The 13,538-nt window shown below is 39.3% G+C and overlaps 1 protein-coding gene across 1 annotated transcript in view; it reads right to left on the bottom strand.

Annotated features, from left to right (window-relative positions):
* The window catches only part of KIF6 (kinesin family member 6), a 397,162-nt gene that overhangs the window by 301,264 nt on the left and 82,360 nt on the right, over nt 1-13,538 (bottom strand). The gene's annotated exons all lie outside the window — the stretch shown is intronic.

Raw genomic sequence — 13,538 nt, 5'->3', positions numbered from 1 at the left:
GCAGCTGAGGTTGGAGACTGTAATGTGGCAGAGTTTTCCTCTAGTCTTCTCTGAACCCCAGGTTGAAATCAGTGTCCTCAGAGAACCCAAGGCATCTTGTCACTTACTATGTAAGATGAAAATGATCAGTTTATGAGTCTGTTCTACTAGATGAGAGCCCTTTGATGTCAGGAACAGATACTCTCGGCCTTGCAGAGTGTCTGACACACAACAGACAGAGCTGCACTGGACTCAAAGCTTTGGCTCACACAAGAGGCTCCCAGGGCCTGAAGAAGCCCAGAAACCACAGTCGGCTCAGAGCTCAGATGGAAAACCAGGATAAAAATGGATCTTCCAGGCAAGAGCACCATCACCCCCAGCTCTAATGTTTGACTGACCGAGGTTGATAACCTATCTCTTGGCAGACACGGAATTTTGGGGAAATATCACACAATCTATGTGAACCTTAGTTTAGTCATCCATAAAACATGGATTGTGAAGTAATAGAGAAGAAGCTTTTGTATTCTACTACAAGTTAATCACTAAAGGGATGTTGCCTATAAGCTTAAAGTATACATAATGGCCCATCTCCCGGAACCCTGCTTCCCAGGTAATGAGCATTATGCTAAAACATCCTGACCAGGCCCACCTGTGAATGACTGCAGGGAGGAAGAAATTAACACATCTCCTCTGGAGGCTGATGGGAACCAGGAAGTGTTAGACTTTACTCCCTCCCCTTTTAGTATAAAAGGAACCTGAACTCTAACTCAGACAGTATGGTTCTTTGGGGCATGAGTCCACTATCTTCTCTGTTTGCCGGCTTTCCGAATAAAGTCATTATTCCTTGCCCCGATAACTCGTCTCGCAATTATTGGCGAGCAGTACGAGCTTAGACTCTGTAACAACGATACCCACTTCCTTAAATGAGAGGTTTTCCCTGGTATCTCTAAAAAAAAACTTTCCCCAGGTGGATGAGTGAAGGGATTAAGGCAGACCACCTGCATTATAAGCACCTGGGATGTTTATTCAAACATAATTGAACCTTCTGGAGGTGGAGGCCAGGAATCTGCATTTTTAACAGTCATTCCAGGTGCTTCTTACACGTAGTTAAATTTAGAGCCACCGGATTATAACATCTTCCAATTTTGCCCCTCCTTACTCCCACTGCCACGTGAATGGTCCTAATAACTTCCCACAATGCTCTGGGCTCACTCTGACCTCCATCCATCTCATTCCTGTCCTGTACACTACTGACTGATTTTTCTTCCTGAAAGGTAGTTCCAGTCATGCTGTGCCCTGGAATAAAAATCTCCAAGGGCTAGATCTTGTCTGCCAAATCCTTGCTTTCATATCTTTCCAATCTTAATGTTCTCACCTACTACCTTACTGGGTTCCTGCTGAACAGGTTTATTAACTGTCACAGAACAAGCTCTATGCTTTGCAACTTCCCTACCTTTGTTTCCACATGAATGCCACGCTTCACTGCTCCAAGTCCTAGCCCTTCCCTCAAGGGCTATTTCACACGCCATCTTCTCTATGAGTCCTTTTCTGTTTGCTTGACCTGATGTGATTTCTTTCTCCTTTAAGCCCTTGTCATTCTTTGCACCTCTCTTATGATTTTCATATTCCATTTTATGCTATTCTGTACTATTTTTATCCACTGTGCTATGAGTTCCAGGAAGGCAAAGACTATGTTAGTAAGCTCAGTGCCTAGCATAGTGTGTGGAACCAAGTTGGACCTCCATAAATGTTTGCTAAATACATGAGTGATTCCACATGACTAGGCTGTAAGCCAGGAAGGCAGACACTTCTGTAACTCCTGTGGCACTTAGCAGTGTTTTATATCCAGTAGGTATTAGAAATATGGTGAATTAAATTTAACATCTGTCAACTTTTTCTCCTTTGATGACAAATTATTTAAAAATCACAACACAGACAAGATTTCAATACTGAACACTAGACTTTACTGACTTTTTTTAAACAGTAATAGCCATGACTGTCTTTGGAACCTTAAATGGAATATGCATCCCTATTTAGGAATACTAAAATTATACTAAAGTAAGGTGACTATTTTCCCTATGGTTAAGACCAATAGTTATACTCTTTTACTTCATGAGATATACTTAGATTCTAACTATATTCCCTTTATAGCATATGACATAATGAGCTTTCAAAAGTAGAAGTTCTATTTTCATTTAAATTACTAAATGCAGAATAGCTTTAACACACACATGTGTGTATATGCATATATATGTCTATAGATAAAAATATAGCCACTTACTGTTTTAAATTAAAATTATCTTTTGTGAAAATTGTAGATTTACATGCAGCTGTAAGAAATAATGCAGAGAGATCCCATGTACCCATTACCCGGTTTTTCCCAATGGTAACATCTTGTAAAACGATATTAAAATATCACAACAAGGACATTGGCATTGATACAATCCACTGATTTAGTTCAGATGTCCCAGTTTTGCTTATGCTCACGTGTGTGTATGTGCTTTAGTTCTATGCATTTTGACAGTTGTGTGTATCCGCAGCCACAGTCGAGATACAGAAGAGTCCTTCACTACAAGGATCCATCACTGGACTCATATAACCATTCCTACTTCCCTCCCTAACTCCTGTCAACCACTAATCTGTTATCTACTTCTCTACTTCTGCCATTTAATGAATATTAAAAAATTGAAATCACAAAGCATATTACCTTTTGGGATTGGCTTTTTTCCCTCAGCATAGTTCCCTGGAGATTCATCCAAGTTGTCAAGTGTATCAGTAGTTCATTCCTTTTTGTTATTGCTGTTCTATTAAACTTAAAGATCCATAGTTTACATCAGGGTTCACTCTGTGTTGTAAATTCTATGGGTTTTGACAAATGCCTGAAGTTATGTACCCACCATTACAGAATCATATATAATAGTTTCACTGCCCCCAAATCCTCTGTGCTTCACCTATTCATCCCTCTATCCCTGGCAACCCTCCTCAACACTGGCGACCACTGATCTTTTACTGTATCAATAGTTCTGCCTTTTCCAGAATGTCATACAGTCGGAATCGTATAGTGTATAGATTTTTCATACTGGCTTTTGCACTTAGCAATATGCATTTAAGGTTCCTCCATGTCTTTCTGTGGTTTAATAGCTCATTTCTTTTTATTGCCAAATAATATTCCACTGCATGGATGTACCACGGTTTGTTTTCTATTTGCCTATTGAGGGACATATTGGTTGCTTTTGGTTTATCCATTTGTGGGTAGGTTTTTGTGCTGTTATAAATTTTCAGCTCAGTTAAATACCTAGGAGTATGACTGCTGGATCATATGGTAAGACTATACTTAGTTTTGTAAGAAATTGGAAACTGTCTTCCAAAGTGGCTGTACCATTTTGCATTCCCACCAGCAATGAATGAGAGTTCCAGTTGTTCTGCATTCTTGTTAGCATTTGGTATTGCCAGTTTAAAAATTTTTAAAGATGTGTAGTGGTATCTTCTGTTTTAACTACAATTATTTAATGACAGAAGATGTTGAGCATCTTTTCAGATAATTATTTACCATCTACATATCTTCTTCAGTGAGGTGTCTCTTCAGATCTTTTTCTCATTTCTTAATTGAGTTGTTTTCTTATTGTTGAGTTTTAAGAGTTCTTTAAATGTTTTGGATACAAGTCCTTTATCAGATACGTGTTTGGAAATATTTTCTCTAAGTCTCTGGTTTGTCTTTTTATTCTATTGACAGTGTCTTTCAGAGAGCAGATGTTTTGAATTTTAATGAATTCAACTTATGTATTTTTTCTTTCACAGATCATGCTTTGGTCTTGTATCTAAAAACTCACTGCCAAATGACTAGAGCAATAATTGCAAAAAGTGACTGACTTTAGCTTGGTGCCCTGACAGCATGTATACAAAGTCTACAGGTAGTCAATAGGCATACGCTTCTGCAAGGGCAGAGAGGTAGAACTCATTAGCATATAAGAGAAGAAGAAACAGAAAAGGCAGAGTACATGTGAGAAGAACAAGAGCATCCATCATGTGATTTGGGGGAAGCTGTGGTGCTCAGTGGTAAGGAACCTGTTACTGAGGCTATTATTGTACAATATCAAAATGACCTTGAATTCCATTTTACATGGTTAAGCCAAGTTTAAGAATGTGGAAGGAATCAAATGTGTATATTGTCATTGTCCCTCAAATTGATGACTGCAGGAGAGAACCAAGGTCAACAGACATTTTGCCTACTGCTTTTGGATGGTATTCAGAGTGCTTGGGACATTCCAGCTCACAACAAATAAAGCCAGTCAACCTAACTGATAGGATTTCAGAGTTAGAGCTTGTCCCAGTTCAAAAGTGTGTGAAACCAGATTAACAGTGCACTCTTAATCCAATCCAGGTATAGCAAAAGTCACATCCCATTATAAAGAATTGCTTTATACCTTAATGAAAGGCAAATCCTCTAAAATCCCCAGAAAACTAGCAGACTCAATACCAGTCAAATCCCATTATCCCCACACCAAAAGACTATGCAGCTCTTGAGTTGTTTTGGAATTTTATACTATTGGATATATATGAAGTAAACAGGCCATAGTCCTGGCATATGGGAATCTTCTTTCTTAATGAGAATCTTCTCATTTTTATTTTAATGAGATTTGTTGTCATGTAATTATAGTCTGAAATGTAAGATAAGAAAATCTTTCAAACCACTTTTGTATGTGTGTGTTTGTGTGTGTGTGTGTGTGTGTGTGTGTGTGTGTGGTAGTTCATTGAAAACATCTGTTTTGTAACTGAGGGCACTTCCGACTTGAGTCAGTGAACTCATTCTCCAATAAGAGGACAAAGCTACTAAAGAAAGAGTAGTAGTTTAAGACAGAAAGCTGGCACCAGCTATAGAGACAATCTGACCAACATTGAGAACCACTACTAAATGCCAGGCATGCTGGGAAATGCAGAGACAGAGTAAATTAAGGCTTTGTCCTTGCTCTCAAGAGGCTTAAGGTGCCCGATTCAAGATGGTGGAGGAGTGAGACGTGGAGATCACCTTCCTCCCCACAAATACATCAGAAATACATCTACATGTGGAACAACTCCTACAGAACACCTACTGAATGCTGGCAGAAGACCTCAGACTTCCCAAAAGGCAAGAAACTCCCCACGTACCTGGGTAGGGCAAAAGAAAAAAGAAAAAACAGAGACAAAAGAATAGGGACGGGACCTGCACCACTGGGAGGGAGCTGTGAAGGAGAAAAAGTTTCCACACACTAGGAAGCCCCTTCACTGGCGGAGACAGGGGTTGTAGGGGGGGGAGGGAAGCTTTGGAGCAATGGAGGAGAGCGCAGCAACAGGGGTGAAGAGGGCAAAGCGGAGAGATTCCCGCACAGAGGATCAGTGCCGACCAGCACTCACCAGCCTGAGAGGCTTTCCTGCTCATCCGCCGGGGTGGGCGGGGGCTGGGAGCTGAGGTTCTGGCTCCGGAGGTCAGACCCCAGGGAGAGGACTGGGGTTGGCTGCATGAACACAGCCTGAAGGGGGCTAGTGCATCACAGCGAGCCGGGAGGGAGTCTGGGAAAAAGTCTGGAACTGCCTAAGAGGCAAAAGACCATTGTTCCAGGATGCGTGAGGAGAGGGGATTCAGAGCACCGCCTAAACGAGCTCCAGAGACAGGCGCGAGCCGCGGCTATCAGCGTGGACCCCAGAGATGGGCATGAAATGCTAAGGCTGCTGCTGTTGCAGCCACCAAGAAGCCTGTGTGCAAGCACAGATCACTATCCACACCTCCCCTCCCAGGAGCCTGTGCAGCCTGCCACTGCCAGGGTCCCGTGATCCAGGGACAACTTCCCTGGGAGAACACACGGTGCGCCTCAGGCTGGTGCAATGTCATGCTGGCCTCTGCCGCCACAGGCTCGCCCCCCATTCCGTACCCCTCCCTCCCCCCAGCCTGAGTAAGCCAGAGCCCCCGAAGCAGCTGCTCCTTTAACCCCGTCCTGTCTGAGCAAAGAACAGACGCCCTCAGGCAACCTACACACAGAGGTGGGGACAAATCCAAAGCTGAACCCCAGGAGCTGTGTGAACAAAGAAGAGAAAGGGAAATTTCTCCCAGCAGCCTCAGGAGCAGTGGATTAAATCTCCACAATCAACCTGCTGTACCCTGCATCTGTGGAATACCTGAATAGACAATGAATTATCCCAAAATTGAGGCGGTGGACTTTGGGAGCAACGATATATATATATTCCTCCTTTTTCTCTTTTTGTGAGTGTGTATGTGTATGCTTCTTTGTGTGATTTTGTCTTTATAGCTTTGCTTTTACCATTTGTCCTAGGGTTCTGTCTGTCTGTTTTATTTATTTATTTTTTTTAAGTATAGTTTTTAGCACTTGTTATCATTGGTGGATTTGTTTTTTGGTTTGGTTGCTCTCTTCTTTCTTTGTTTCTTTTTTTATTACTTTTTATTTTTTTTATTTTTAATAATTATTTTTTATTTTAATAACTTTATGTTATTTTACTTTCTTTCTTTTTTTCTCCCTTTTCTTTTGAACCGAGTGGCTGACAGGGTCTTGGTGCTCCAGCCAGGTGTCAGGCCTGTGCCTCTGAGGTGGGAGAGCCAAGTTCAGGACATTGGTCCACCAGAGACCTCCTGGCTCCATGTAATATCAAACGGCGAAAGCTCTCCCAGACAGCTCCATCTCAACGCTAAGACCCAGCTCCACTCAATGACCAGCAAGCTACAGTGCTGGACAACCCATGCCAAACAACTAGCAAGACAGGAACACAACCCCACCCATTAGCAGAGAGGTTGCCTAAAATCATAATAAGGTCACAGACACCCCAAAACACAGCACCAGACGTGGTCCTGCCTACCAGAAAGACAAGATCCAGCCTCATCCTCCAGAACACAGGCACTAGTCCCCTCCATGAGGAAGCCTACACAACCCACTGAACCAACATTACCCACTAGGGGCAGACACCAAAAACAATGGGAATTACGGACCTGCAGTCTGTGAAAAGGAGACCCCAAACACAGTAAGCTAAGCAAAATGAGAAGACAGAGAAACACAGAGCAGATGAAGGAGCAAGGTAAGAACTGACCAGACCAAACAAATGAAGAGAAAATAGGCAGTCTACCTGAAAAAGAATTCAGAGTAATGATAGTAAAGATGATCCAAAATCTGGGAAATAGAATGGAGAAAATACAAGAAACGTTTAACAAGGACATAGAAGAACTAAAGAGCAAACAAACAATGATGAACAACACAGTAAACGAAATAAAAAATTCTCTAGAAGGAATCAATAGTAGAATAACTGAGGCCGAGAACAGATGAGTGATTTGGAAGATGAAATAGTGGAAATGACTACTGCAGAGCAGAATAAAGAAAAAAGAATGAAAAGAATTGAGGACAGTCTCAGAGACCTCTGGGACAAACATTAAACACACCAACATTTGAATTATAGGGGTCGCAGAAGAAGAAGAGAAACAGGAAGGGACTGAGAAAATATTTGAAGAGATTATAGTTGACAACTTCCCTAATATAGGAAAGGAAATAGTTAATCAAGTCCAAGAAGCACAGAGAGTCCCATACAAGATAAATCCAAGGAGAAACACGCCAAGACACATATTAATCAAACTATCAAAAATTAAATACAAAGAAAAAATATTAAAAGCAACGGGGAAAAACAACAAATAACATACAAGGGAATCCCCATAAGGTTAACAGCTGATCTTTCAGCAGAAAATCTGCAAGCCAGAAGGGAGTGGAAGGACATATTTAAAGTGATGAAAGGGAAAAACCTACAACCAAGATTACTCTACCCAGCAAGGATCTCATTCAGATTAGACAGAGAAATTAAAACAGATAAGCAAAAGCTAAGAGAATTCAGCACCACCAAACCAGCTTTACAAGGTATGCTAAAGGAACTTCTCTAGGCAGGAAACACAAGAGAAGGAGAAGAGAAGGAAAAGAACTACAATAACAAACCCAAAACAATTAAGAAAATGGTAATAGGAACATACATATCGATAATTACCTTAAATGTAAATGGATTAAATGCTCCAAGCAAAAGACATAGACTGGCTGAATGGATACAAAAACAAGATCTGCATATATGCTGTCTACAAGAGACCCATTCAGACCTAGGGACACATACAGACTGGAAGTGAGGGGATGGAAAAAGATATTCCATGCAAATGGAAATCAGAAGAAAGCTGGAGTAGCAATTCTCATATCAGACAAAATAGACTTTAAAATAAAGACTATTACAAGAGACAAAGAAGGACACTACATAATGATCAAAGGATCAATCCAAGAAGAAGATATAACAATTGTAAATATTTATGCACCCAACATAGGAGCACCTCAATACATAAGGCAAACAGCACCTCAATACATATGCTAACAGTCATAAAAGGAGAAATCTACAGTAACACAATCATAGTAGGGGACTTTAATACCCTAATTTCACCAATGGACAGATCATCCAAACAGAAAATAAATAAGGAAACACAAGCTTTAAATGATACACTAAACAAGATGGACTTAATTGATATTCACAGGACATTACATCCAAAAACAACAGAATACACTTGCTTCTCAAGTGCTCATAGAACATTCTCCAGGATAGATCATATCTTGGGTCACAAATCAAGCCTTGGTAAATTTAAGAAAATTGAAATCGTATCAGGAATCTTTTCTAACCACAACGCTATGAGACTAGATATCAGTTACAGGAAAAAATCTGTAAAAAATACAAACACATGGAGGCTAAACGATACACTACTTAATAACCAAGAGATCACTGAAGAGATCAAAGAGGAAATAAAAAAATACCTAGAAACAAATGACAATGAAAACACGATGACCCAAAACTTATGGGATGCAGCAAAAGCAGTTCTAAGAGGGAAGTTTATACCAATACAATCCTACCTCAAGAAACAAGAAACATCTCAAATAAACAACCTAACCTTACACCTAAAGCAATTAGAGAAAGAAGAACAAAAAAACCCCAAAGTTAGCAGAAGGAGAGAAATCATAAAGATCAAATCAGAAATAAATGAAAAAGAAATGAAGGGAACAACAGCAAAGATCAATAAAACTAAAAGATGCTTCTTTGAGAATATAAACAAAATTGATAAACCATTCGCCAGACTCATCAAGTAAAAAAGGGAGAAGACTCAAATCAATAGAATTAAAAATGAAAAAGGAGAAGTAACAACTGACACTGCAGAAATACAAAGGATCATGAGCGATTACTACAAGCAACTATATGCCAATAAAATGGACAACCTGTAAGAAATGAACAAATTCTTAGAAAAGTACAACCTTCCAAGAGTAAATCAGGAAGAAATAGAAAATATACACAGACCAATCACAGGCACTGAAATTCAGAGTGTGATTAAAAATCTTCCAACAAACAAAAGCTCAGGACCAGATGGCTTGACAGGCGAATTCTATCAAACATTTAAAGAAGAGCTAACACCTAGCCTTCTCAAACTCTTCCAAAATATAGCAGAGGGAGGAACACTCCCAAACTCATTCTACGAGGCCACCATCACCCTGATACCAAAACCAGAAAAAGATGTCACAAAGACTACAGGCCAATATCACTGATGAATACAGATGCAAAAATCCTCAACAAAATACTAGCAAACAGAATCCAACAGCACATTAAAAGGATCATACACCATGATCAAGTGGGATTTATCCCAGGGATGCAAGGATTCTTCAATATACGCAAATCAATCAATGTGATACACCATATTAACAACTTGAAGGATAAAAACCATATGATCATCTCAATAGATGCAGAAAAAGCTTTCGACAAAATTCAACACCCATTTATGATAAAAACCCTCCAGAAAGTAGGCAAAGAGGGAACTTTCCTCAACTTAATAAAGGCCATGTGTGACAAACCCACAGCCAACATCGTTCTCAATGGTGAAAAGGGAAACTATTTCCACTAAGATCAGGAACAGGACAAGGGTGCCCACTCTCACCACTATTATTCAACATAGTTTTGGAAGTCCTAGCCGTGGCAATCAGAGAAGAAAAAGAAATAAAAGGAATCCAAATCGGAACAGAAGAAGTAAAGCTGTCACTGTTTGCAGATGACATGATACTATACATAAAGAATCCTAAAGATGCTACCAGAAAACTACTAGAGCTAATCAATGAATTTGGTAATGTAGCAGGATACAAAATTAATGCACAGAAATCTCTTGCATTCCTATACACTAATGATGAAAAATCTGAAAGAGAAATTAAGGAAACACTCCCATTTACCACTGCAACAAAAAGAATAAAATACCTAGGAATAAACCTACCTAAGCAGACAAAAGACCTGTATGCAGAAAACTATAAGACATTGATGAAAGAAATTAAAGATGATCCAAACAGATGGAGAGATAGACCATGTTCTTGGATTGGAAGAATCAACATTGTGAAAATGACTATACTACCCAAAGCAATTTACAGATTCAATGCAGTCCCTATCAAACTACCAATGGCATTTTTCACAGAACCAGAACAAAATATTTCACAATTTGTATGGAAATACAAAAGACACCGAATACTCAAAGCAATCTTGAGAAAGAAAAACAAAGCTTGAGGAATCTGGCTTCCAGACCTCAGACTATACTACAAAGCTACAGCAATGAAGACAGTAGGGTACTGGTACAAAAACAGAAATATAGATCAATGGAACAGTATAGAAAGCCCAGAGATAAACTCACATACATATGATCATCTTATGTTTGATAAAGGAGGCAAGAATATACAATGGAGAAAAGACAGCCTCTTCAATAAGTAGTGTTGGGAAAACTGGACAGCTACATGTAAAAGAATGAAATTAGAACACTTCCTAACACCATACACAAAAATAAACTCCAAATGAATTAAAGACCTAAATGTAAGGGCAGACACTATATAACCCTTAGAGGAAAACATAGGCAGAACACTCTATGACATACATCACAGCAAGATCCTTTTTGACCCACCTCCTAGAGAAATGGAAATAAAAACAAAAATAAACAAATGGGACCATAAACAAGACGAAAAGACAGCTCTCAGAATGGGAGAAAATATTTGCAAATGAAGCCACTGACAAAGGATTAATTTCCAAAATTTACAAGCAGCTCATGCAGTTCAATATTAAACAAACAAACAACCCAAACCAAAAATGGGCAGAAGACCTAAATAGACATTTCTCCAAAGAAGATATACAGAGATTGCCAACAAACCCATGAAAGGATGCTCAACATCACTAATCATTAGAGTAATGCAAATCAAAACTACAATAAGGTATCACCTCACACCAGTCAGAATGGCCATCATCAAAAAGTCTACAAACAATAAATGCTGGAGAGGGTGTGGAGAAAAGGGAACCCTCTTGCACTGTTGGTGAGAATGTAAATTGATACAGCTACTATGGAAAACAGTATGGAATTTCCTTAAAAAACTAAAAATAGAAATACCATATGACCCAACAATCCCACTACTGGGCATATACCCTGAGAAAACCATAATTCAAAAAGAGTCATGTACCACAATGTTCATTGCAGCTCTATTTACAATAGCCAGGACATGGAAGCAACCTAAGTGTCCATCGACAGATGAATGGATAAAGAAGAGGTGGCACATATATACAATGGAATATTACTCAGCCATAAAAAGAAACGAAATTGAGTTTTTGTAGTGAGGAGGATGGACCTAGAGTCTGTGATACAGAGTGAAGTAAGTCAGAAAGAGAAAAACAAATACCATATGCTAACACATATATATGGAATCTAAAAAAAAAAAAAGTTATGATGAACCTAGGGGCAGGACAGGAATAAAGATGCAGATGTAGAGAATGGACTTGAGGACACGGGGAGGGGGAAGGGTAAGCTGGGACGAACTGAGAGAGTGGCATGGACTTATACACACTACCAAATGTAAAATAGATAGCTAGTGGGAAGCAACCGCATAGCACAGGGAGATCAGCTTGGTGCTTTGTGATCAGCTAGAGGGGTGGGATAGGGAGGGTGGGAGGAAGATGCAAGAGGGAGGAGATATAGGGATATATGTATAGCTGATTCACTTTGTTATACAGCAGATACTAACACACAATTGTAAAGCAATTATACCCCAATAAAGATGTTAAAAAAAAAAAGTGGCTTAAGGCTATTTCTAGCAGGACAATAGAAAATATCTAGGTCACTTCTTATTCTTTTGTGAAGAGGAGAAGAGCCACCAAATAAATCCTATCCTATGAGGTCACTAATCTTTGAACTCTAGACATTGGAGGTTGGATGGTTGTTAAATATTATATAATTCAATGTCCACATTTTACACACAAAAAGAAACCCAGAAAAGTGATAAAAAATTATCTAAGATTGCAGGTTTGGGGCTAGAACCCAAAGTTCCTGACTTCTAATCAAGTGCTGTTTTCTCTATATCACACTACCTCTTTTAGAGGTCAAAGGACTTTTCTCTTCCCATAGTTAGGCTGCACCTAATTATATCAATTAGACTCAGACTCACAGGGCTCATGCTGCTCTCCCTTTACACTCTCATCTTCAAAAAGTCTCCTTCATAGTTTAACAGATAATTTCTAAAAATTTTAAGGACTTACTTTGGCGTAGGTGGAAGAGAGACTACCAATGCAATTAAGGCATACTTCTTTCCTCTGAGCAATGTATGTAAATGTAAACATCTGATGCAGTATTCTCAGACACCCAAGTTATGTATGTGAAACGCATCACCACCACCCACTCAAGTTTTCTAATGGAAATCTCCCTTTTAGGTCAATGACTCCTTAATTCTCTAGGTCCCGTGGTAAAATCTTGAAGCTATTTTTGCTATTCTGGCATGAGAGTGAGAGTATCTGGTTTTTAATCCTTGTTCTACCATTAACCGATTAGTTTTGAAACCCTGGGCAAGTCCTACCTCTCTGAGCTTCATCTCCTCGGTCAGTAAAATGACTAGAGCACCAACTTGCTGTGATTCACCTTCCTTGCAAAACCAATCAAGTCCAAGGTGCTAGGCATAATCTTTCTTTCAGTCTTTCTTTTTTTCCTTTCCTATCTTTCTCCCTCTCTCTCTTCCTTCCTTCCTTCCCTTCTTTCTTTCTATTTATTTATTGCATATCTCTCAGATTTATCTGTCCTCTGTGTTCATCATAGCCAAGCCCTTCATTTCTGGATTATTACTAAACAAGCTATCAAGCTCTTCCGTGTAGATATGACTTGTTAAAAACGATTTTAAACAAGAGTTAGCCTAGAGGTATACAGGTTAGACTGGAGGCTATAAAACTAATTAAGAAGCCTATTACAATAAAGACCAATCTCACACCAAAAGCCTGTCAATCAAATCCCTCAAAAGCTGGCTTCAGTTGGCCTTTCTGCTTTTACTTCACATGATTCCTCAACACATGGCCTTTATGTCTTTAATGCTACTGTTTCTATCTTTCCTATGAGGAAAGTGCTTCCTTTTCGTAAAGTTATTTCCAATAGCTTCTTTAAAATCAATTTCTTCCATGGAGTCAGTAATCTTTCCTTTCTTTTAACTTTTATACACATATTAAGAGTGCCAACAATAATCCCC

Source organism: Balaenoptera ricei, chromosome 11, assembly GCF_028023285.1.
Source record: "Balaenoptera ricei isolate mBalRic1 chromosome 11, mBalRic1.hap2, whole genome shotgun sequence".
NCBI lineage: Eukaryota > Metazoa > Chordata > Mammalia > Artiodactyla > Balaenopteridae > Balaenoptera > Balaenoptera ricei.
Note: the sequence above shows the minus strand (reverse complement) of the source record. Positions and strands in the feature narration are given on the sequence as shown.